Below are 27,747 nucleotides of genomic sequence, written 5' to 3' on the forward strand. Positions count from 1 at the left end.
AAAGAGCCTGCATTGCAAGACAATCCTAAGCAAAAAGAACGAAGTTGGAGGCATCATGCTACCTGACTTCAAACTACACTACAAGGCTACAGTAACCAAAACAGCATGATACTGGTACCAAAATAGATATATAGACCAATGGAACATAACAGAGGCCTCAGAAATAACACCACACATCTACAACCATCTGACCTTTGACAAACCTGACAAAAACAAGAAATGGGGAAAGGATTCCCTATTTAATAAATGGTACTGGGAAAACTGGCTAGGCATATGTAGAAAGTTGAAAATAGATCCCTTCTTTACATCTTATACAAAAGTTATTTCAAGATGGATTAAAGACTTAAATGTTAGAACTAAATCCATAAAAACCCTAGAAGAAAACCTAGGCAATACCATTCAGGACATAGGTATAGACAAGGACTTCATGACTAAAACACCAAAAGCAATGGCAATAAAAGCCAAAATAGACAAATGGGATCTAATTAAACTAAAGAGCTTCTACACAGCAAAAGAAACTACCATCAGAGTGAACAGGCAACCTAGAGAATGGGAGAAATTTCTGCAATCTACCCATCTGACAAAGGGCTAATATCCCGAACCTACAAAGAACTCAAGCAAATTTACAAGAAAAAAATGAACAACCCCATCAAAAAGTGGGCAAAGTATATGAACAGATACTTCTCAAAAGAAGATATCTATGCAGCCAACAGACACATGAAAAAATGCTCATCATCACTGGCCATCAGAGAAATGCAAATCAAAACCACAATGAGATACCATCTCACACCAGTTAGAATGGCAATCATTAAGAAGTCAGGAAATGCCAGGCACGGTGGCTCACGCCTGTAATCCCAGCACTTTGGGAGGCCAAGGCAGGTGGATCATGAGGTCAGGAGATCGAGACCATACTGGCTAACACGGTGAAACCCCATCTCTACTAAAAATACAAAAAATTAGCCAGGCATGGTGGTGGGCACCTGTAGTCCCAGCTACTAGGAAGGCTGAGGCAGGAGAATGGCGTGAACCTGGGAGGCGGAGCTTTCAGTGAGCCGAGATTGCGCGACTGCACTCCAGCCTGGGCGGCAGAGCGAGACTGTGTCTCAAAAAAAAAAAAAAAAAAAAAAAGTCAGGAAACAACATATGCTGGAGAGGATGTGGAGAAATAGGGACGCATTTACTCTGTCGGTGGGACCGCAAACTAGTTCAACCATTGTGGAAGACAGTGTGGTGATTCCTCAAGTATCTAGAACTAGAATTACCATTTGACCCAGCAATCTCATTACTGGATACATACCCAAAGGATTGTAAATCATGCTACTATAAAGACACATGCACATGTATGCTTATTGCAGCACTATTCACAATAGCAAAGACTTGGAACCAACCCAAATGTCCATCAGTGATAGACTGGATTAAGAAAATGTGGCACATATACACTCTGGAATACTATGCAGCCATAAAAAAGGATGAGTTCTTGTCCTCTGCAGGGACATGGATGAAGCCAGAAACCATCATTCTCAGCAAACTATCACAAGGACTGAAAACCAAACACTGTACATTCTCACTCATAGCTGGGAATTGAACAATGAGATCACTTGGACACAAGGCGGGAAACCTCACACACCAGGGCATGTAGGGGGATGGGGGGAGGGGGGAAGGATAACATTAGGAGAAATACCTAATGTAAATGATGAGTTGATGGGTGCAGCAAACCAACATGGCACATACCTATGTATCAAACCTGCACGTTATGCACATGTACCCTAGAACTTAAAGTATAATAAAAAAAGCCGGGCACGGTGGCTCACGCTTGTAATCCCAGCACTTTGGGAGGCCGAGGCGGGCGGATCACGAGGTCAGGAGATCGAGACCACGGTGAAACCCCGTCTCCACTAAAAATACAAAAAAAAAAATTAGCCGGGCATGGTGGCGGGCGCCTGTAGTCCCAGCTACTTGGAGAGGCTGAGGCAGGAGAATGGCATGAACCTGGGAGGCGGAGCTTGCAGTGAGCCGAGATTGCGCCACTGCACTCCAGCCTGGGCGACAGAGCGAGACTCCGTCTCAAAAAAAAAAAAATAAAGTATAATAAAAAAAAATGAAGGAAAGAAAGAGAAAAAGAGGAAGAAAATATAACTTCATTAACAATTACATGGAATATTGGTTCTAAGTTTTACGAATAGTGTGAAGTTGGAAACTATGGAATACTGTGAAGTTGGAAACTATGGAAAATTAGCTTATATGTTTTAATATCAAATCAGATCATGACACTTTAGTTTTGAGCAGTGACTGATGGGTAGCCTTTTCTCCTCTCCGTTTACAGAGGTTCTGAAGGGCAAACTGTTAGAGCTGCCAGTTCATTGACCTGGGCATTCTGCAGAAGGATTCTAAACCAGGTCCCTGGTGTGTGAAACCCTGTCTGGCAGCTCCTCTCCATAGCATGTCCCTAAATCTGTGCATCTGTCTCAAAGATGGTATTAAATTTATTAGCAGCTTGAGTAGATAGTCCTTGTCTATCCCTAAGGGAAGTTTCCCAGCACGCAGGCATTAAAAAAAAGTGATAATAGGCCGGGTGCGGTGGCTCACACCTATAATCCCAGCACTTTGGGAGGCCGAGGCGGGCAGATCACGAGGTCAAGAGATCGAGACCATCTGGCTAACATGGTGAAACCCCATCTCTACTAAAAATACAAAAATTAGCTGGGTGTGGTTGCACGTGCCTGTAGTCCTAGCTACTGGGGAGGCTGAGGCAGGAGAATTTCTTGAACCCAGGAGGCGGAGGTTGCAGTGAGCTGAGATCGCGCCACTGCACTCCAGCCTGCTGACTGAATGAGACTCCATCTCACAAAAGCATAAAAAAAAAGTGATAATAATTGGAAATGCAGTACAAATGCTTGTAACTAAGTATATTAGTAACATGGGAAATTGAATGTGTGAGGTACAAAGGTGTAAATTATTGGGAACATAAAGAAGACTTTTCTTGGTAGTTTTGTGTCCCTTACCTTTGCCAGGAAAGCCTATCTTTCCAACCTTTTAATTGCTAACATTGTTCTCCTATGGCCGTATGTAAATTACTCTCTCATTTACTGAGGAGTCCAAAACTATATGCAGAGTATTCTGCAAAATCCTGGATAATACATATTCTAAAATGTTGGGATAATTATCACTAATATAAACTGGGAGCCTATAATGTAATATTGTACTTAAAGAACACAAATAGGTCTCCAAAAAGTCCAAAGTCTCTGAAAAGGAGTATTTGGCTTTTTGACAAGTCATCAAGTGGGAGAAATTGAAGTGATGAAGAATTTTTAACATGATCTTCTTGGAATACCCAAAATTGTTGGGAGATTGCTCATTAACACACAGATCACCTTGGGCAGTGTCTAGGACCAACAAGTGTAGGGAGAAGCTCTCATTTCCCTTACAGATGCCCTTTTCACAAAGGCCATTCCCTAGCGGACTATTGTATACATTAGCTTCCTCTGGGAGTTGGCCACTAGTAAGGTCATCTGGTTAGTTATTGTTAGCTGATAAGGTTATTAGATACTTATAGTTTAATCCCCCAATTCATTGTGGGATAGTGTTCCTACTGATTTAGTGAGGTCTCAGAGGCAGGTATGTATGAAAATATAGTCATTATGAGTTATAGTTCTGTGTATTTCAATTGTTACAAATTTGCAAAACAGGATCTACTAAAATATTAAGGTGAAAAATGCCTGGTACACTTTCCTTATTAAAAGGAGGTACTCAGTACATATTAGGGAGAAAAAATGAATGATTGAATAATTTACTGCAACCTACGGTTGGAAACCATCCAAAAAGGCAAAGCGACTCAATAAAAGGGCAAAGAAGCTCAGTTAGAAAGGTGATTTTGCTAGTGTTTCCGCTAATGTTGGGTCCAGATGAGCGTTGAAAGTCACAGATACTGTCAACACGGATGACAAGACAGAAACATGCTTCTTGACACCTTTTAAATTATTTTTTTCTTCTTTTCCTACTAGCTTCATGCTGACATTTCTGATGTCAATAAACAAATTTTTAGAAGAGGCTCTAGGAAAGAGAATAGAGTCCAATTTAAGAATGCTAACTTTCAGATATCCTAATAAGTGTTCTGTAGTTTTATTATTATATGATTATTTTCATACAGTAGAAAACAAAGAAGCCCCTACTGTCTTTATAGGTTGACTTTCAAGACAGTATAACACACACTTCAATTCTTGCTTCATATGTCTATACATAAAAGCCATTCTGTTGTGCATAAATCATGTTTTAGGGTACTGCTTTCTGTTTCATTTAATTTTTTTTAGAAAATTTAAGAAACCACCTCATGTAAGAGCCCCACATTTCAGTTAAGCAAAATTATCCACACCTCATAGTCTGACAACTTACCTTACTTTATAGAGACCCTTGAAGAAACAGGTTAGAATCTTATCTGATTCATTTGAGTACTCATTAAGGCTTTAAATCTCTGAAAGTGTATATGGCATACTCACTTTCTCTAGAGAAAAAAATCAAAAAGTATTTTATGTGTATGTGTTTTTTAAAGTAACTATCACCTTTATTAAAAACACTTTCAGATTGTGTTTTAGTTTCATATTAAGCACTCCCACTGTAGAATCAAATAAGCTAGATTCAAGTCCTAGTTCTGCTACTTAATAGCACTGTCACCTTAGACAATTACTTAATTATTTTACTCTTCAGTTTCCTTATCTGTTAGAAAACTCTTTTGATTACTGTCAGAATTCAGTGAGATGATACTTATGAAGTACCAGATATAAAGGAAATACTCAATTAGGAATGGCTATTATTCTTCATTTTTCTTGGATAGTTTTAGGATTGCAAGTCAATTTGCAGAAAACAAATATCCCCAAACTTTTGGCAAAGGCCAAATCACCAAATTTTTAGTCCCTTGAATTGTAATTTGTCAAAAGAAAAATTCACTTTGAACTGTTATACAAATATATATATTTCTCTTTCCAACTTTCATTTTACGTTCAGGGGGTACATGTGCAGGTTTGTTACAGGGGTGTGTGTCATGGAGGTTTTGTGTACAGTCTATTTCATCATCCAGGCAATGATCATAGTATCCAATAGGTAGTTTTTAGACCCTTACCCTCCTCTCACCCTCCATCCGCAAGTAGGCCTGTGTCTGTGGTTCCCAACTTTGTGTCTATGTGTACTCAGTGTTTAGCTCCCACTTATAAGTGAGAACATGCAGTATTTGGTTTTCTGTTCCTGCATTAACTTGCTTAGGATAATGGCCTCTAGTACCATCCATGTTACTGCAAAAGACATGATTTTGTTCTCCTTTATGGCTGTGTAGTATTCCATGCTGTATATATACCACATTTTCTTTATCCAGTCCACCACTGATGGACATCTAGGTTAATTTCATGTCTTTGCTAGTGTGAACAGTACTGCAATGAACATATACATGCATGTGTCTTTATGGTAGAAGAATTTATATTCCTTTGGGTATATACCCATTAATTGAAATGCTGGGTCAAATGGTTATTCTGTTTTAAGTTTTTTGAGAAGTTTCCAAACTTCTTTCAACAGTGGTTGAACTAATTTACATTCCTACCAGCAATGTATAAGTGTTCCTTTTTCTCCACAACCTTGCCAACATCTGTTGTTTTTAGACTTTTTGGTAATAGCTATTCCGGCTGGTGTGAGATGGCATCTCATTGTGGTTTTGATTTGCAAGTCTCTGATGATTAGTGATTTTGAGCATTTTCTCATGTTTATTGACCACTTGTATGTCTTCTTTTGAGAAGTGTCTGTTCATGTCTTTTGCCTACTTTTATAATGGGGTTATTTGTTTTTTGGTTGTTGATTTGTTTAAGTTCCTTGTAGATTCTGGATAGTAAACCTTTGTTGGATGCATAGTTTGCAAATATTTTCTTCCATTCTGTAGGTTGTCTGTTTTCTCTGTTAATCATTTGTTTTGCTGTGCAGAAGCTCTTTAGTTTAATTAGGTTCCACTTGTCAGTTTTTTATTTTGTTGCCATTTCTTTTGGAGTCATTGTCATAAAATCTTTGCCAGGGCCTATATCCAAAATGGTATTTCCTAGGTTTTCTTCTTGGATATGATAGGTGCAACAGACATCTACAGAACACTCCACCCAACAATAACAGAATATACATTCTTCTCATCTGCACATGGCATATACTTTAAAACTGACCACATGCTTGTCCATAAAGCAATTCCCAATAAGATAAGAACCAAAATCATACCAACCGTACTCTCACACCACAGTGCAATAAAAATAGAAATTAATACTAAGAAGATCTCTCCAAACCATATAATTTCATGGAAATTAAACAACCTGCTCCTGATTTTTTGGGTAAATAATGAAATTAAGGCAGAAATAAAGAAATTCTTTGAAACTAATGAAATTCTTTGAAACTAAAACAGAGATACAGCATACTAGTATCTCTGGACACAGCTAAAGCAGTGTTAAGAGGTAAATTTATAACACTAAAAGCCCACATCAAGAAGTTAGAAAGGTCTCAAATTAACAACCTAATATCACATGGGATGTGAGATTACAAAAACAAGAGCAAATCAACCCCAAAGCTAGCAGAAGAAAAGAAATAACCAAAATTAGAGCTCAATTAAACAAAATTGAGACCAAAAAACCATACAAAAGATCAATGAGACCAAAAATTGATTTTTTGAAAGAATAAATAAGATCGGTAGATCACTAACTAGACTAATAAAGAATAAATAGAGAAGACTAAAACAAACACAATCAGAAGCAACAAAGGGGGCATTACCAGCAACCCCACAGAAATAATAATAAAAAAAAAACCCAGCGAGTGTTACGACCACCACTATGAGCTCAAACTAGAAAACCTACAAGAAATGAATAAATTCCTAGAAACATACAAACTCCCAAGATTGAACCAAGAAAAAATTGAAACCCTAAACAGACCAATAATGAGTTCTGAAATTGAATCACTAATAAAAAAGCCTACCAACAAGAAAAAGCCCTAGACCAGATGGATTCATAGCCAAATTCTACCAGATATATAAAGAAGAGCTGGTACCAATCATACTGAAACTATTCCAAAAATCGAAGAGGAGGAACTCCTCTCTAACTCGTTATATGATGCCAGCATCATTCTGATACCAAAATCTGGCAGAGACACAAGCAAAAAAAAAAAAAAAAAAAAAAAAACAAAAAAAAAACAACTTTGGCCCAATATCCCTGATGAACATAGATACAAGAATCCTCAACAAAATACTACCAAACCAAATCTAGCAGCACATCAAAAAACTAATCCACCACAATCACGTAGGTTTTATTCTTGGGATGCAAAGTTAGTTCAACACCCACAAATCAATAAATGTGATTCATCACATAAACAGAACTAAAACCACAGACTACATGATTATCTCAATAGATATAGAAAGGGCTTTCAATAAAATTCAACATTCCCTCCTGTTAAACTGTTATACAAATATTTTAAACAAGACCCAGAATATGTTGTTGCAGACAGAGATGAGGGTAGACATAAGAACCCAGATGGAATGGGGCCCATGAGAAGACTAGAAGCAGATGTTCCAAGAGTTCTAGGCATCTGCATTTTGAAACATGCCAAATGAATATTCACCCAATTTGGAATAAGCCAGTGGAAAAGGAGGCAGGGAAGACATGATGAAATTAACACTGAAAAAAATGTTGGATAAAATGACAAATTGGTCATTTGACAAATTGGTTTGTAGTGAATTGGCTTTGGATAAATTAGTCATTTAGCAAATTGCTCTGTTTTGCTATGAGGCCTATTTTTATAACACGCAGGGGAAAATTAACATTTTAAATTTATCTTGTGAAAAGACGTGTTCAGAGGCAATCCAATCATATGTTAAAGAACATCAGCCTTGTAATACAAAAGTAAAATCTTCATCCCACCCAAAGTTTTCATGGATTTGGATCTCCTGCAGAATGTGCCTTAAACAATTAATGACAACAAAAAGTATAATTCATATTAAATTTTAGTAACTAATAATAAGCCCTTCACAATTGTAGATATGGGAATAAGTGGCAATTAGAAAGAACACTGCATTGCCTCCCTTCCAATGCCTATTTAAGCAAGCTTAATGTTGAGTTAAATAGGAGTTGATGAGTGTGCATATTTATCTGTATATCTCTATCCATCTATCTACATATATATATATATATATAGTTCTTCAGATTAAATGTATTAACTTTCTTTATGGCTATCTCTTCATATGGATTATATATTTCTTTATGGATCCTTCATCATTTGGGTTGAAATGAGCAATACCCTACTCTTTAATAACCTGTCTAACATAAGATCCAACACACCTATCAAAGAAACATGATGTTGTCTTACCCTGAAAAATATCTATTCGCTAAAAGATTTGTGAAAATCTCCTCATTCCTATAAGGATTTAAACCTAACAAATTGCACGTAGCACACCAAGTAAGCATTTAGAGAACATTTTCTTGTGCTTGAGTGCCCTTTCAGCTGGACCTATCAAAGGCTTAGTGGGTTCCTCTTATACTGTCACCTTGCTCTCTCAGGTAGAAAAATGCCCAAAGTTTTATCTTTTCCTTGTGTATTGATAAAACTTCAAGTAAATGACAGTGGAAACCAACTGTCAGAAGCTTTTGAAATTTTTGCCCAAGAGTTTTACTTAGAAATTGCCTTGCTTTGATAAATTAATCCCAGTTCCTGAACAGTGTAATTCAGTCATTAATTTTATTTTTTATTTTTGTTGTGCACAGTGTTGAGGCAAGGTAAGTGCTACATTGAGGATGGGAGAAGCCCCTAAAAAGATTGATGGGCCAGGTGGATGGCCATTGTCATAAAACTCACTTGTGGGACACAGCATTATAAGGAGTTTGTACTTACTTGGGTGTGGTAGAAACATAATCTGTACATTGTATGTTTTTCCATATAATATCGTTCTTTAGATAAATCAATACTAAATCTGAGAATTATCTGATAGGAAAACTCATTGAAGTTAGTATATTACAATTTCTTTTATGCTTAAGTATAAAATATGAACATTTTGATGAATTTCTCAAATATCTGTTATTTTGACAGTACTAAAAAGCAAATTTTTGTTATCTAAATAACTTCACATATGTGGATGTCGTTGGTCCTGAGACTTTTGAAATCTTGTCTTATGGGATGCATTTGTACTTAACATGTTTTTTAGGTACACTTTTAGGGGAATTTGGTGGATCTTTTGTTAGGGCTACATTTCTAGTGTCTTAGGTACCAATTACCTTCAGGGGAAACATTTAGTCAGACTAGCTGATAAACATGTCGCAGGTGACTTTAGAATTAAGTCTCATCTTGGAGATAGAAAGCTTGGGTTTATGTTTTTAATTAAGTGCAGGCTTCTGTCCTTTACTTGAACCTAAGGAGTGTCATGTAGCAGGAAGTTTCAGTTCAGCAGGATTCTGACTATTTTCATGCAGTTCCACTTTGCAAACAAGACAGAATTAACACAAGGTGTGCTTTTAGCTTCTGGCTATGCCCAGTATTTTTAAGCTGCTTTGTAACATTTTTTCTTCATTCCAGGACCTTAAGGCAAACTTTAGGAGAAACTGGATATATTATGAAATAAAGAAATACCACAACATCTGACTCTTTCATTTATTACTCCATTGATTAATAAATATACTAAATATAAAGAGGTGAGTTCAACACCCAGGAAACATAAATATAAAAAGACAAAGCCCCCACCCTCAAGAAACATACTATCTAGGAGGGTTGGGATGGGAGACAAGTTCCGTACTCAAAGAACAATAATGTAAGGTAGGTGCACTGCTTTCTGCCATCTAGCATCTCAGAGAGGGGAGCACTTTCCTGTTCTCCTGCAAGCACAGAAACCATCATCTGAGAAAAACTGCTGCAGCCTTCATCTTATGTTGATTCTTTTTTTCTTTTCTTTTCTTCTTTTTCTTTTTTTGAGTCAGGGTCTCACTCTGTCACCCAGGCTAGAGTGCAGTGGTACCATCATAGCTCACTGGAGTCTTGAACACCTGAGCTCAAATGATCCCACCTTAGCTTCCTGAGTAGCTGGGTAGCTGGGACTACAGGCAGCTACCACCATGCCCAGCAAACTGTTTTTTCTAATTGTTTGTAGAGATGAGGTCTTGTTGTTTTGGCTAGGCTGGAACTGATTCTTTAAAAAGTGCCCCCACCTAGGGTCCCTCTGAATATATTCACCAACATTCTGCCCCAGATGTTTTTATCTTCTCTTTTTCTCTTTTTGTCTACCTCTTCCTTTAAGCCATCCCTATGGCTTGTACTATCACTCCTAGGGAAACTAACCTCAAACATGACCTTGATTTTTCTTCTAAATTCCATTTCTTTATTTCTTGGTCATGTCAGTGAGCTGTTGCCTTAAATTCTTCAGATTCATGGAGCCTGAAGTGAAACATAGATCACTTCTGTACTACCTGCCATTCCCTTGGGTATTTATGTTTCATTTCTGTTAAAGACTTGACCATTTGCCTGGTCACCCAGGCTTGACAGTTGAGCTGCATTCTGCCATTTCTCCCATCTTCTTTCCAGATCTCCCTGATAACTAGTTATTTGAAAAGACCTACTTGCCCCTCGTTCCAGTGCGTGGCTCACTTTTCCACTGTGCAGGACATCCTCAACACACCAAATTACACATTTGGCCACCTATGCCTTCTGTATACAGTGCCTACCCACATTAACTCACTCATCAAGTATTCACTGAATGCCTATTATATGCAACTCAGCATGAGGTGCCAAAGAATATAAAAGTAAAATTCTTAAAAAGCTGGAAGAGTTTTATAGAAGACAAGCATTCTTTCTAATGAGAGATATACATAAGCTATTTTTCAAAAACAATGTGACAAAATTACCATCTCTGCTTGGGCATCCAGGAACATGTCCTAAAAGAAAAGACTTGAATTTCAAAGGCTAAGTAAGAGTTAACCAAGTAGAAGAGGAGGAAATGGCATTTCCAGATGAGAGACGAGTATGAACAAAGGCATATATTGCCTTGTGGAGATACGCAGGTTAAACCATTTTTTGGTCAGTTAATGACCCATCTCTTTCTTTTCTGAACTCCCATATGACATGAAAATTCCTCTACCTTGTTTTATGGTCATTGTAGTATTCACCAGCTCCTGCCTAGATTACAGGTTTTAAGGGCAAGGACCATGCATCAATTATCTTTAAACTCTCTATAGAACTTGGACCTGTTATACCTTTGTGGTAGGCTGAATAAGGGCCCCCAAAGACATGCACATCCTAACCCCCAGAACCTGTGACTCTGCAATCTTACATGGGAAAAGGGGCTTTGCAGATGTGATTAAGCAAGGGACCCCAGATGGGGAGATTATTTTGAATTATCTAGGTGGACTCCATGTCATCACAAGGGTCCTCCAGAGAGAGAGTTGGGAGGGTCAGAATCCAAAGAGATGTGAGAATGAAAAGCACAAGTGAGAGCAGTGGGATAGCCAGATTTTAAGAGGGTTGTGAGCCAGAGAATATAGGCCTCCTCTAGAAGTTACAGAAGGTCAGAGTTGGACACAGTCTCCCTGAGAACCTCCAGAAGCAGCGCAACCCTGCCCACTCATGGTAGACTCCCGATCTCCAGGCTGTAGAATAATACATCTGTGCTATTTTAAGCCACTGTTTGTGATTGTCTGTTACAGGACTAATAGAAAACTAATATGATGTTTAATATTCATAAATGTTTTATAGGTTCATGACATGATTTTTAATGTTTTTCGTCTATATGGTATTAGGATGGCAGATACAAATTTTTTTTTAATTTATACAGGGTACCTTAATGTAACAACCACTAGATTGTGCTAATTTGATAAAGTAAAAAAAAAAAGGAAATGTTATATCATCAAAGAGGATTTTTAAAATAGTGAAGAGAAATTCTAGATATTGTGATTTTAGAGTCACGTTATTGAACTAATGGTATCCTATACTTTATAATACAATTCTAAGAAAATCTGGGTGCAATTATCACAATCTGTGAATTTTCACTCAAGTTTCCACAAAATATCATCCTCCATTTATCTTTTACTAGCTCCATAATTAGAGTAAAAAGACAGTATGTAATGTGCATTGCAAGCTTCCCAGTATTTTCAAAGAAGAAAGTCCATCATCCCTTTTGGTAAATATTGGTAGGCCATGAGGATGAAATATGGTTTACAGTATAAACAGTTCTGCCATTATTAGACCATAGGAGGGCTTCAGAGTACACCCACTCGTCACCACAAGCTGATGATGGAGACAAATACCTGTAGGACCCCAAGCATGCACAGGACATTGTTCATGGCTTTAGGAACTGAGCTACTCAGTATTTGGTCCTAACCATAAATGACTTTGCTGATGTGAGATTTAAAAATACAGTAAACCTCATTAATGAATTCTATATCTGCAAATTCACCCACTCACAAAACCTTATATGTAACCCTAAAATCAATATTTATGGCACTTTGATGGTCAAAAGTGGATGTGTGCAGAGTGGCAAAAATTTGTGTTGTCCAGTTGTGTACATTCCTAGCTGAAGCTAAAGAAGGCCACGCTCTGCCACCCTTTTTCAGCTTTTTATACAGAGATGACAAGAGGATGCAGATGGAAGAGACAGTCCAATGTAGCGCAAGAAGACTCTGCTCTGGGGCCATCTGGACAGCTTGAGTTCCATCTCTGATCCCTGTTAGTGGGGAAGCCTCAGGCAAGTCACATAACACCATTGAACCTTGTTTTTTTCTTGTGTAATAAAGAAAATAGTATCTACCAGGACAATCTTGTTTGTAAGATGTTTTTAAGATTTAAGATTATAATATATGTGAGATATATGTATATATACTTTACATACACATGTATATATTTCCCCTAAGTGCAATGGTTCAGTATTCATTAATTCAGTGTTTGCAGAGGCTGTGTAGAACAAAACTACCATGAATAACAAGAACCGACTATACATTTCAATGTGAAGCATTTTATAGAGTGACCAGAGCTGGTCATGGTGATACTTAGAGAAAATGCTCATAATGAACCTCAGTTGGGAATAGATGGGCTCCACTCATGTGCTAGCATGCAGGCTGGCTGTATGTCACACTCTGTTACCCTGTTTCTCTCTTAGAGAAACAATAATGGATAAAATAATGAATTCCTTCTACCATGTTTGATATGGTTTGATTCTGTGTCCCCACCCAAATCTCATGTCAAATTGTAATTCTCAGTGTTGGAGGAGGGATCTGGTGGGAGGTGATTGGACCATGGGGTCAGACTTCCCCCTTGCTGTTGTTGTGATAGAGTTCTCACAAGATCTAGTGTTTGAAAGTGTGTGGCACCTTCCCCTTCATGCTCTCTTTTTCTTGCCCCTGCCATGGAGACATGCTTGCTTCCCCTTCACCTTCCACCATGATTGTAAGTTTCCTGAGGCCTCCCCAGAAGCAGAAGCCTGTACAGCCCACAGGCTGTGAGCCAATTAAACCTCTTTTCTTTATAGATTACCCAGTCTCGGTTATGTCTTTATAGCAGTGTGAGAACAAATTAATACAATTTGTATATTTTTCTGTCTTTATATGAGCAATACACATTATTTATCTACTTATAATTAGCCAGTTATAAGTTTTCCTCACAGTATTACATTTCAGAGGTGTAGATAAAAAAGATATACAGAATTGATAGAGATGAAATCACTTCATCATTCCCCCACATTCCCGAAAGAAGTTTATTTCTTAGTTGCAAAAACACATCCAGACATAGGCTCCCTCCCCCACAATAATTCTCTATTAGGAAACAGAATCTTTTTTTCAAGACTCTGATTTAACAAGGTTTTATTAAGCACTGCACTGAGTGCTATGGAAGACTCAGATATAAAGGGTATTTTTCTTTCTCACCGATGCATTTCTACCATTTTGGGGGACACTAAGTGAACATACAGAAAAGAAAAACTATAGAATAAAATATATGCAAGTATATTAAAGTCTAAACATTTAGTCACTAGCTTAAGGCATTCCAAGAGAATTTGAAGAGTATTTAAACTAAAATTTAAGCCATTTGGAATTTTCCTTGATTTTCATTTACGTTCTAATTAAAATTATAATTGTTTTCTTCTATCAACGTGATTGACTCTAAACATTAGTAAAGAAAAAGAAAGAAAAACCCACTAGCACCACCAATGACTATAACAAAAATTGTTCCAAAGTTTCCACACAGAGTCAATAAACTCTAGCTTGGTGGGTTAAATGAACCATGTGAAGCTATAAATTCAGAATTTTATGCACCTTATAAGAACACAGTATAAAACATAGATGGACTGCCTTTTCTAGTAGAGTGAGAACTCCCTGATCAATTTTTGCAGTTATGCTATGTATTAAAGCCACTGGAGTCCATTTGACAGATCACCTCTCTAAAGAGCCAAATGTGTGGTTAAATGATTGATTATTCTCCCCGTTCAGCTCATTGGACATGTAGCACCCGTCTCCTTTTCTCATCATGTGCAGAAAATATGGAACAACCTCTGTCCTAAGCTTTCTGTCAAACACTTTATTGGCCTGATCGTGGATAAGGAGAGATGCATAGGATTCAAAGCTTACACAGAGGATTCATATGCTGAATTTAAGTTGCAAGACCTCAAGGTTATGCAGAGGAAAACCAGGAGTCCCTCGTGTAAGCTGTGGATAGAATGGTCTGTTCTGGACTTATTCAGGTATACACTAATGAAAACCTAGCTGCTGTCAATAGGAGTTGGTAGGGAAGCACAGGCTTAGGGACTGTGGAAGTTCATTCTGAACTCCTTTGGCTCTCTCTTGTCACACTGGCCCACACCTATACCAGGATTTGCTTATTGGTCAGGCACCAAAGTGTTCCAAGAATTCTAAAGAGTTTCTCCTTTGAAAATAAGTTTTAAGTGGAAACTTAGTAACCTAGAAAAAAACTGAACCTACTAAAATGGACCAATACTACACACATACATTTACACACACACATTCATTAATAACAAGTCAGTCCTTTAAATTAAATTAAACAGGATAGAGTTACTGCTACAGCTTCTGGAATTGTCCCATATCAGAAATAGCCTAAAATTTCTAATTATGTCTCATTTAACTAAACTCTCAGGAATTTAATCCTCTTCAGAGAGCCTATTGTCTTGAAATTGCACATGTAGGTAAGGAAACCAAGTTCTTTTTATCAAAGTACTTTATGAATGTTGAGAAATGTCAGATTCAGTAATTTATCACCTGGATACCATGTGCTTTGAAGTGGAGGATGCGATAACAATGGTAATGACACGGTAAATTATGTTACCATGGCAGGACAGCCTCCAATGGCTACTCGGGTTTCAGCTCTGTGAACTTCACATCTTTATCACAACCTGGATCAAGGGGGTATGGGGATCACACAGATGTTAAAATGGTTTGAGCTCCTAGAGTTTAATAATTTGCTCCACGGATCCTGGCATTCATGACAGTCTTTTAGGTGCCATTAAAATATCCCTAAATCTGGCAGATTTTTTTAATATTTAGGTGTTGTGTAATCAATTTTAGTCACCTTACACAGTACATACGAGAAGAGTGAACGTTTTCCATGTCTAATAGGAGACGTAAGAAGTTTTGTACATCTGGGAGTATGTGTGTGGAAGAGATACTTCATTGTAGGTAATTGATGCTGGCAAATGAGATTTTTAAGTTTTGTTAAAAACAAAGTGTTTCTGGTACAGTCTAATATTATGTGTTATTATGATCCAATAAACTGTGTTCACATGAATTCCACCTACAAGTGGATAAAGTTAATTTTGTAAGAATGTCAGACTACTTGGAGTCAGAATGTATTTTCTCAACACTGAATCAGAACCTAGGAAAGAATGAATGATACTTACAGATAAGACCAGTTGGCAGCCTAGAATTTGTTTTATTTTTCCTTCTTTGGTATCTTTCTGAAAATAAGGCTTTCTTTTTTCTTCTCTGTCCCCCTCTTTGTGTGTGTGTGTGTGTGTGTGTATGTGTATCTTGAGTATTTTGCTTTCTTAAGCAGTGGAAATTTAGTATGTTTGCTATCTGGTTGGAAAAGTTTGTAAACTGAGCATGACAAATATCAGCCTACCACTGGAGCTACTTGCAACTAATGAAATGTGTCAGCCAAAAAAAAAAAAAAAAAAGCAACCCCCAAAACCCTTTCATAAGAGCTGCAATATATGCTAGTCAAAGAGGCAATGGCTGCACCAATTTAGGAGCATTTCATTTTTCTTTATCAGTGATCTACAGTCTCTATTTCCTAGCTTTTACACATAAAAAAAAGAAAAACATAGTGGAGAAACATTTTCTTTAAAGCATTATATTTTTCCTATTTGATGACTATACTATACATGTTAAACCTTATATGTTACTGTCTTTTCAATATATAAAATATAAAATTTATATATTAGATATATAGATATACATAAACTACATACATATATTTATATAATTATAATGTACATTTTATAATTATACATAAGTTAATATTATTTATTTTTATTAAGATTATATATATAATCTAACGTATTGACATACTCTCCTAACCTCAGCAATATATTAAAAAATAAAGTATAAGCTTTGTTAATTTTGTGAAGCTAGGAAATATCATGTGTTTTATATAAATAGAATACCAATATCAAACCCCCGCACCCTAGACAGGCTGATGGCTTTATGTCAATGCCAGGACTTGGAGTAGGGGAAGACAGGTGGTCAGGAGGATGGGAACCTTTTGTCATCCTCATCTCCTAGAGAAAGTCACAGTTTGACAGACGGGGGAAGGATAACATTAGTAGATTCCATTTTATTTAACTCTATAAACACAGAAACCTTTTACCCCCAGGCTATTTTTTAAATGCTAATAATTTTAAAGGCACTCTCATTAACTTGAAACATTTTTATAGTTTTGTTTTTGTTTGGAAACTCATACCAGCCATTAAAGACTATCTCAGTTACTCCATAGATGGTATTCATGTGGATTCAGATATTTGGGGTAAATAATAAAGAAGAAAAGAAAATGAATTTGACGAGAGATCCTTCATGCTAAGCTGGCCAAAATAAATCACAGTTTTGAAAATAACATATCCCTTGGGAGAAAGTTGCTTCCATGCTTTGTAACTTAAGGATGTTAGTCTCATAAAGTTTCACACATTTGAAGTGCATGGTAAACAGCTAGTTGTCATATTCAAATGTGCTAGGATAAAATATGAATTTCTTTGTCCTGTTCTTAACTTTGTTGCCAAATATATGCTACTTTAGGTGAGACAAGTTGTTCTGTGTCTCAGTTATAGCTTTGTTGCTACTTATCAAAGATGAATGATGCCTGCACCTCCTCATAGATCTGTAGGGTGCAACTAAGATTACAAAAAATAAGAAAAGATGAAATAATAAATGTGAACCCAAAGAGACAGAAAATGTAATGCTGCTACTTTATATAATATATATATATATAAATAGTACAAAAAGTAAGCAAAATACTGTTTAAAGAGGTACTGAATGTCAGAAGCCACAAATAGCTTATTGCAGGGGGTTGCGGGGGAGTAGGGGAACCACAGAGAGTGCAGCAGGAGTGGCTACTGAATACATCAATCTCATGGAATGGCGACCTTGACTCTCCTTCCTACAGCAGCCTCTCAGCATCAGCCCCTGGATGACCCCTCTCCATTACCCCTAGGAACTTTCCTGTCTAGGCTATGCCATCTTCTCTCTGGTCACACTGCAGGTTTACCCGTTCCTGACTACATACTTGCTGCTGATGTCACCTCAGTGTGTTACATTGTGTTTTACAGTCTGGGCTACTCAGTCTAAGGGTTTCACTTCCCCGCTTTGACCCAGCACCTGCACTGCCCAACCCCCGGCACCATCAGCTGGGCACTACCAATGCACTAGCTTAACTTGTTATCCCAGTGGTGGCATCATTCTTATCCAGAGTTGTCTCCTTAGGAGATCCTGGAAAATCCCTCAGCCAGGCCAGCACTCCAACGGGATAACTACATCCTGTTAAGCAGTTATAGCAATGCCCTTCCAGAACATATGCTCTGCTCTTCCAAGCCACTGTGGCCTTGCATGTCATAGTGGTTGGAGTTCTCAGAACATTGTGAGGCAGATCAGTGTGAATTCCAGCTTCTTCATCCAGCTACATATTCACCTACAAGTACAAAATTCCCATTGCCAATTAGAGGATGCCCTGGTGCTGATTCTGCTCTAGTCACTTGGTGATTTAGGTCAATGCTTCTCACATTTCAACAGGCAAACAAACTACTTAAGTCTTGCTGAAGTCCAGATTCTGATTTGGTAGATCCTGAAATGTAACCTGAGACTCTTTGTAACTAATGAGTTCCTGGTGATCATGCTGCGGCTTGTCCCCCATACTTTGAGTTGCAAGGATCTACCCAGAGTTGGATTGTACTTCTCAAACAGAAAGAGAAGCCCCTACTGGACCAATAAGTCTTAATAGAGCATACTTCTGTGCTTCCATTAATTCTAGCAGTTACTTTAAAGTCATAAACTGGACTAAAGTCTTCTGCCAAGGCTTGGATTACTGGAGCAACAAAGCCTTTTGTATCTGTTAGGAAAGAACTATCTGTCAGGATGATCTGACCTGATTTTCTGGACCTCATCAGGTTTGGGTCCAAGTGAGGCTGCACATCTGGCCAAGGAGAACTGGTCTGTGTGTAAGGCAGAGTGTCAACTTAGTTACAAGTCACACATGTGGACACACAAGCCTACAACTTCGACCTCTGGCACATCCTATGTCCCCTATTAAAGCATTTCATCAGCAATGTAAATATTACCAAGAAGTTGCTAAGGAAAAGCCTTTTGGCAACTAGATGGTCTGTCTTCAATGTTCATCACGAATCCACTGGAGCTAACAAATCGTGAAATTGTTGACAACCCTGGTTGTACAGCATCCTGAAGTGAGAGAAATGCCAACAATTATGCCAGAAGGAAAGCTTTAAGGATATTCTACATCCTGGCTTCAAACAACAAAGCTTTACTGCAGACTGCAAGGAAGTGGCAGACACAAGGAAATGAGGCTGGTGCATTGAAATCCACAAAGGAAGAACTTTTCTCAGAACAGAGACTTCACAAGCTCACTATTAGTTTAAGATCTAGAGCTACAAACAGTCACAGCCTCTCAAAAGCCCAGCTATAGTCCAATCAAAGAACTATCTTCACACTGGGCAATACGGAAAAAGCTGTTGAATCAACATTCATCCTAACAGTCACACTTATACATAATGGTAAGAAGGAACAGCATTACCATCAAATAGAAAAGACTGCAAATATGTAGAAGGCCTATTGGTAATAAAATATATCACACGTAGATATATACCAGCAGGAAAAAGGGGAAGATGAGAGACTATACTAATTCATTGTGAAGATGTCTATAATTGATGAAGCCTTGGAATCATGAAAATAGGGATCCCCCCCAGGACCTTTGTTATTATATTAATGCCTGCTCATTATTTGTATGTCCTCTAGCAATAATGTCACTTTTATATGAAAAATGCAAAGTTCATTTTGTCCTGGCAGCTAATTTCTCAACACTGTATTTATGAGGATAATACAGATATTTTAGTGATTTCTCCAAAAGAAACAATGAAGTTTTTGAATTGAGAAAAAAATATCTAATATTTACCACTTAGAGGAATGCAACAATATATTTATTGAGCACCTTCGAGTGAAATATTTTCTTAGGATAAATCTCACATTATAAGTGTGATTGCTCATTTATGCTAGAGTGTGTCCCTGTGCTCAAGGACAGCAGATATATCTACATAAGTCATTATCTAATGAGTTAGAACATTTTAAATATCACAAGAGAACTATAAGCAAACTGTTAGGGAATTTCAAATATTAAGTCTAGATCATTTCCAGTTTTATAGTTCAGGGCTGGGGAAGAAGCCAGGGAAACCTTTATAACAAGGTGGATTAGACTTGTGCCCTGAAGAGTGAATGAAACACCGATGTGTATCAATGATGGAAGGCTAGATAAAGAGGAGGACTATTTCAGAAGAACAGAATCCAGTCAGAGAAAGAGAAACTACTCTGGTTACAAAGGTGCTAGAGATCTGAGGAGCCTAACAGTGGATGGCAAGGTACCCCAAGAAGAACAAGACCAAGAGGCCACCAGGGGTGGAAGGACAGTGGAAGTAAATCATTCTCAGAGCCCAGAAACTAGTGCCAGTTGGCAGAGGCTGGCCATAGGGAGCTGGAGCCATGAAGGGGGAGGCAGGCTCATGGGAACTAGGTCCACGGAGAGGCCACAGGACCCTGTGGGGTACTGGGGGGTAAGCAACAGAGGAGAATCTGGCTAGTCCCCTCCTTTTACCCTCCAAAGGTTCATCAATACCCAGCACTGACCAAACCTACCAAAGAGCACAAGCAAACTTGGAAAATTTAGCTTCTGCTAACACAGAGCAAAGTAGGATAAGGGTGTGAATAAACCTGAGAAGAAACCAGCAGTAGACCTGCATAACTGGCAAAAGCAAGGACAACAAAAAGCAAGGGGTGTTTGGGAAATGGCAAGTTCTACAGTTTACCTCTAACATGGAGGTGACATAGGACAAGGTCAAACCTCTTTTGTTCCCACTTAGTGGGGGACCTAGCAGAGTACCTGACATATGGTGAGTCTCAATAGACACAGCTTCATTAAATAAATGCAAGAGTGAAATCACGTAAACTAAACATGGAACCATAGATTGAAACCCTATCATGGAAGATATTAAATGGCAGGCTAAAAGGTTTGACATTTACTACTATTTGACATTGGTAGGCAATGGAGGCCATTTCAGACCTTTATGCATGGAAAGATGATCAAAATTATGCTTCCTATTGAACAGATATAGAGATAAGCCTTATTATATTTGGCCCAGTCAGCCAATTGTATTATGTATAATTTGTAAGGCTTAGTATAAAATAAAAATGTAGGGCCTCTGGTTCAAATGTTATTAAGAATTTTATAAAGAGCATTAAATGTGGAGCCACTGAAGCTGACCCAAGCCCAGTGCATTATATTAGATGCCTCTGAAAAATAAATTTACTAGTATCATTTTTAATTGTCAAACTTAGGGCAGATAGTAGCTACAAGAGAGTTCTAAATATAATTTAAGACAACCATCATTATCTGATTTATTCTTGAATGGGCATTATCCTAATGTTTTCTCGAATTAACTTTTTATGTGCCAAACAGTGGCATAGAGGGTGATTTAAATACCAATTATCTTCCTATGAAATTATTGCTTTTTAAATCATTTAACATGTTCAAGGCACTGTTGCTAAAATGGTAACCCATGTTCTCCTGCATTATTTAATTCATGTTCTTAGAACAGTTTATTTTGAACCTCTTTCTGGCTCAAATGCAAACTAGGACCCTGCTGCTTGGTTTACTAGTATTCAAATTAGAACAGTATCCTTTTGCTGTAATTTGTGTCTGGTGGTGCTCAATTCAATTTAGGTAGTCCCCAGATTGGTTTTCACATATCTGTTTAATTTTCATTTTGTAGCAATAGAAGGCAGGTCTATTCAAAAAAGTCACAATGAATTAATATAGTAGGAATTTGGAAACTGGAGTTATAGTGCATATAGCCACTATGTTTCAATAGATGTTCCAGAGTATGTTCAGTAGCTTATAGCAAATTTATTGTGCTATCTATATAATGGTTGGCATCTTCAATCCATCAAGACTTTATGCTTGTGAAGAAGGAGTGTTGATTTTGTATTTAATATGAGTATAGGAAGAAGACTGGCTTTTTGGAAAAATTTTCTATCATTCTGATTGTTTTAAGTCATGTATTTTCTCACTTTTTCATGTTGAGGACTTATAAAAGAAATTCTTAGAAATGTTTGCAATTGTCTCACAGGCTTATCGAACCAGAGAAAGGGAGCTAAGGGTATGTCACAGGTGGGATCATTGCTTTTTATAACTGCAAAATTATATTAAGGAACTATAAGGTACATTAGAGAACATAAACAGCCTTTATTATAGGATGATAAGAAAACTGGTGGTCCAAAAGTTAGCAATAAGTAGAAGTACCAGTTTCATAAATCAATTTATTAATATGTCTTTATCTATTCTACAGTTACTTATTTAACCCTAACACCACTTTACATTTTGGCTGCTCCTGATAGTAAGAGCTTAAAATCTACTGGAAGGGAAAAATAATTAAAGAAAAATAAACAAGGATTTCCAGGCAATTTGACAACCTGACCTGATGTGAAAGAATTTCTTCCCCAAATCCAAACACATAAAATGGCAGGCAAAATACAACAAAAGTTTTCAAGCTCACCGTGAAACAACAATAGAAGACCATCATGTCCTAGAAAAGAAAAGGAGTTAAAAGTGAAAAATGTGAGGAGGAGCTGATACCATTCTTACATCACGTTTGAAGAGAAATCCAGGCCACAGGCTTCATATATATGATGATGTGAAATCATGACCACGTTTGTGAAAGGGGCCTGGAAGAAACCTGCGGTTGTCCCAGAGATGCAGCACTAGCAAGTAGGCCAAAGGCCACAAGAATAAAATGAGACATCCCAAAGAAATTTGAACCTCTGACTTCCACACCATGTGAATGAATGTAGGGTACAAATTCAACTACCCTAGTAGTATGTTGGTAAGTTAAAATAATAAATGGTCCAAAATTGATGAAATACCTGGATATCATCAGAAGCAAATGCAAAGTATTCTAGAAAAATTTCCACAGCCAAGGACATATGTAACGTACACAAAGAGTTATCCCCATCTTTCACTGGGGATAATTCAAAGATTTAAACTTATATAATGATATGAATTATTTGAAGGGAGATTGGCGCACATAATACAGAAGTTAGTTTTTACCCCAAGAACTAGAAACAAAGAACCTGAAAATGGAAAGACCTCAAGTACATCTTAAATGTTTGAAGAAATAAAAGAAATAAATGAATAGCTAAAAACTCTAAGGAAAATGTAAAGTCAGTATGAAAAAAAGGACATATGGTATAAGTAAAAACCAAGTAAAATTTTAAAATAAAAAAGTGCCTATTACGATAAAATTTAATAAATGGGATGGACAGAGGAGCAATCACAGTTTTCAAAATTACTCTATCTCTCTTTATTCCTCTTATTTTCTCTAATTCCCACTCGAGTATCTGTAACATATACAGGTTCTTATCAATATAAGGAAATAAAGTAAGCCCTTTATTTTCCTTTTTAGGGGCATGATTAGGTTTGCGAGACAGAGGAGCAGACAGTGAAAGTTGAGGAGGGGAATATTTAAGATAGTCTTGGGGACTCTATGGGAGAGAGGAAAATGGATCATTCAAAAGCAGCTCCCAAGGTAATATGATATGCAATAGTTATAACTTCTTTGTTTTCCCACAGATTGTGTTAAATATCTGCTTTGAGTTTTGGTACCCTTTCTCCAGACCACACCCTAGTGTGGCTGCAATAAAATGATAGAGGGACAGAGGGGCTCAATAAACTAAACTGGACAGGCATTCCTAGAATCATCAGGGCCATCAGACTCAGTCAATCTCAATATATTAGGTTTAACATTCTAAAACTCACAGTAACCACTCCTTTTTAAAAAGCTACTTTACGCAAGAGTACATATGGCCTATAGAAAAGTGAAGATACAAGAGCAGAACTATAAATCCTCCTCAAAATAAACCACTTCTTAATAAAAATCGATACATGAAAAAGTCCCACCATTAAAATTGACAGAATTGTTAGTAGTTGAATCCTTTGACCCTATTACAGGAAAGCCCTTTGTTTATTTATTTATTTTACTTTTTTCTTTTTCTTTCTCTTTATTTTTCTAAGGAGAACGAAAATGCCAGACAGCAGTGTGTTGTTACTGCCACAAAATATTATTAAAGCATAACTAGCAAACCAGAAAGCATCGCCCTGTAAATTTAATGCAGTGTCAGTTTTGATCTAGATGTTTTGCTCTCCAAAGAGATGCTTAATCTTCTAAACAAAATTGAACTGAATAATTTTCAAAAAAAGGCTGTTATGGTAAAGTGTCAGTGCAGTTTACCAGCCAAGTTATCAACTAGTGACGTTCCCATAGGTTAGTATATGAATCTGAAACTTTGGTCTAACTATGAAAATACTGATTGGGTGGTGCAATAATAAATGGTACCATACCATTTTACTTTCAAGAAAGTAATTAGAAAATTGGGTCCTACTACTGGAATTTAATGTTTGGAATATAGATAATTCTAAATAAAAAAGATCAGAGTAATCAAGAGATCACACACATGAAACAGAAATCACTACAGAAATGTAAGGCCTTATTAAAAATAATCACTAGTAAGACAAAGATATTTACTGAACTTTGTGCTCTCCTAGAAGTCACGGTATTTATAAGTTTAATGGGCCCTATTTAGTAAATCTTTTTAGAATTTACCTTTTCAATAACCAAATAAATACATGTAAGAAGTTAAAATAATTTAGGTTATATAGTGAAGTATAATTAATGAAAAACGCAACTAGGTTTATGTCAAATTATAAATGCTAAAATATCACCAACTAGTTAAGGCACTTCATTAAATAATTAATGTAGGAAATGTGAATGATTTAGGCCTCTGGGGGTTAGTGTCATCCTGACAGGTATAACAATCATATTGGCCGAGTATTGTGGCTCATGCCTGTAATCCCAACACTTTTGGGAGGGAGGCTAAGGCAAGGGGATCACTTGAGGCCAGGAATATGAGGCCAACCTGGGCAACATATGGAAACCCTGACTCTAAAAAATAAATCTAAAAAACAGAATCATAGTTATTTTTATTTTACTATAACTTAAGACTTGTGAATTTATATTCGTCATTTATTCAGCATTTCTTTTAACTTTTATAATAAGCCTAACAGTTTAGTATTATTTCTTCCACCTTGAACATGAGGAGATGGAAGTCCAGAGAGGAGAGCAACTGGCCAAGGTCACTTTACTACACGTGGAAGAGAGAGGGTCCAAATGCTAGCCCTCTTGCTATTTTACCTTGTTAACTCCTAGCAATTAAAACTTAAAATATGCAAATAAGTAATAGCCGTGTTGCAGCAAGTTCTTCTCCTTTTGACTTTGCTGCCCAGATCCAAAAGTCTCCCACCCTTCATGAGGTACCCATTTTTTAAGATCCAAATAAACAGACTGTTTTCCCACCCTCTGTGAGGTCCTGTGCCGTCTACATGCCACCTTTACTGGGGGCTAATAAGCTCTTCTGGATATCACCTGTTTCATTTTCTGCTTATGCCACATTCTTATTCCTACTCCATGTTTTACCTGCTAGAACAAGACACTCTCTGATGTATATTAATCCCAAGATGGTCCCTAACCTTTTGCCACCCTCACACGGCACTGTAAAGCCAAAGTGACTTTTGTTAATTGGAAGATTGATAGAATGGGGTCCAACATAATGCAGAATTGGAAATAACTTAATATTGAAAGTAGTTATCATGGTTCCAAGTATTTTCTTTTCGTTTCCTAAAAAGGGAATTTCTTATTGATTGTATCCTTCCTTAGGATCCAACTGACTACTGTATTTATATATTCACGTAGGGGAGGCCTCTCTTTTTATATCGTTTCTCCATTTACTATTTTCAGGGTCATTAAACCTTATCTCTCTCAAAAAAAAAAAAAAGCAGTGAACGACTCTATAAATCCTCTTATTTCATTATACCTTTCCTTTTCTCCACTGTCTCCCAACTATACTATACCAGGAGTCTCACTTTAATAACCAAAATGAATTTTTAAGGAATCAGGGAATTTTCCTAAAGAATTATTTTTTTTTCTGGAGATGGCATTCTGCCCCTCCCCTAGAAGGCAAAAGAAAGTGGCTGCTATTTGTTTTGTTTTGATAGCAAACTTTCCTTCTTGTTACATTTGTGTTTTTAATACTATCTATTTGCACACAGTGGTTATAAAAGATTCCAGAATAAAAAAAATGAGGTCTAAAATTCGTGGCTTTCCAAAATTGGAGAAAAACAAAATACATCAAAGACTCTTACATTCCTCTGAAAGCAGACCAAAGTCCAACTAAATGTAGCTGGCTGTGAGCTGTTCTTTACCCAGCAAACTTCCTTAATATGTATGTATTTTAATTCCATTACATGACATTATCCAGTCTTCAAGATGAAACATTAAGATGTTTATGGAAGAGTTTTCTGCCACTTACACACAGGAAGAAAAGCTTCAGGCGATGGCTGTTCTTTCTGTCTCCTCAAGTTTATAAATTACAGACCTTATTTGTATGCACCAAAACTAAACATCTTGCCAGGGGATACAGATCCCTGTGTGCCCTGCTAAAGAGGTGGCATGTGATGCTTGAAATGTTTGAGATGACAAATAGCCCAGCAGGTCTGGCCTCTTCCTCTCCTGCCCTGGGCTGCTGGCAATCTATTTCAAATTGTGTGTGCATTGTAGGGTGAAGCCTGTACAAAGAAGTGCCAGCCTCACCCCAAGCAGTGAACTGTTGAATATGGGATTAAGTGAAAGTCTCTGGGGACTAGCCAGAGAACAAAAGAGCATATCATCACCAGAGGCAGGAGCAGAAGGAACCTCTATACTCCAGATTTCTTTCAAGTGTTTATGTTGTCATATGGAATTCTGTCAAATGTTTTTAAATGGAAAAATGCACCCACCATGATTCTTTAAATGAACAGTTCCGCCATCCATGGAGGCATCATCTGAATGCCCAGAACAAAATCTGGAGTTTGAACTATCTTGAGTTGAAGCTAGCCTTGCCATTTTTGCTTATAGGTCAAATAGTACTTTCCAGTGCAAAAATGTCACTGCTCTGATGCGTGCGGAACAGAGTGCTCTGCTTGTATTAATCATGGTGCCGTCTGCATGGGTGGATATTGTTGGAAGCCAGAGACAGCAACCTGGGCCCAATCATGCTGGCTCCAGGAAAATGTTGGCAGAGCTCACAAGCTGATTTTTTTTTTCACTGTAAGGCTTAGGTATTACAAATGTGTGATCTGAATTTTGTAACATTTTTCTTCACCTTTTGAAATTACTCTCTTCTCTATCTATCTATTATCACTTTCCCAGGGTTTCCAATGAGCTTGTTAAGAACTAAGATCAGCCAGCCTATTAATACTCAGGCCTGATTTTTCTTTACCCATAATATCTAGCAGTGTCACAACAGAGCTTAAAAAAAAGTCACTGTATACAGCCCATAGGTATTCAGGATTCTGGAGGATACCTGTTAGATGTCCCTGGAAATATAATTGGATTGTGCACGTTTGGTATTGGCTTCTCCTCCTTCCAGAGCCACCCCATTAAGATGGAACACAATACTACAAAATTTACAGCCCTCCTTTCCTCCCACCTCACCACCCCCACCACCCTCACCCAGATTTGAATACAAGTGGTTCAACTGAAGGATAAAACTTCAATAAAAAAAAACCACATATGTAATATGCAAATAATCTCATAACTTTTTTGAAAAAAAATCTATAGCAAAAAATGAATTGAGAAGTTTAAAATCAAACTGACAGATTGGGGCTATGTAAGCAGCCAGTTCAGATAATTTTATGGAAGGAAAAACTTACATATTTTGCACAACAAAGGAAAAAGAATAGAAATGACCCATTTCCACAAAACTTCAGAGAACATTTTATACACATGACAGTGGATTGTCTGTATCCTATAAAATAATGCTAGGAGGAAAGGCTAACTCCGTCCCACTTTATTTACTTCACACCAGTATAGGATTTTTAAAAAGAATTTCTTCAATTTTTGAAACGTACAAT

At 37.3% G+C, this 27,747-nt stretch overlaps 1 protein-coding gene and 1 long non-coding RNA gene across 4 annotated transcripts in view; both read left to right on the plus strand.

Moving 5' to 3' along the window:
• CHST9 (carbohydrate sulfotransferase 9) overlaps positions 1-27,747 on the plus strand; it is a 279,935-nt gene that overhangs the window by 102,879 nt on the left and 149,309 nt on the right. The window lies entirely within an intron of this gene.
• On the plus strand, positions 18,124-24,961 carry LOC129459146 (uncharacterized). Of its 2 annotated transcripts, none has more exons than XR_010114847.1 (3): positions 18,124-19,252; positions 23,207-23,329; positions 24,900-24,961. It is a non-coding gene; the product is annotated as an uncharacterized lncRNA (long non-coding RNA). The 2 variants fall into 2 exon arrangements; XR_008649941.2 differs by having other exon boundaries at positions 24,897-24,950.

This window comes from Symphalangus syndactylus, chromosome 1, assembly GCF_028878055.3.
Source record: "Symphalangus syndactylus isolate Jambi chromosome 1, NHGRI_mSymSyn1-v2.1_pri, whole genome shotgun sequence".
Lineage (NCBI taxonomy): Eukaryota > Metazoa > Chordata > Mammalia > Primates > Hylobatidae > Symphalangus > Symphalangus syndactylus.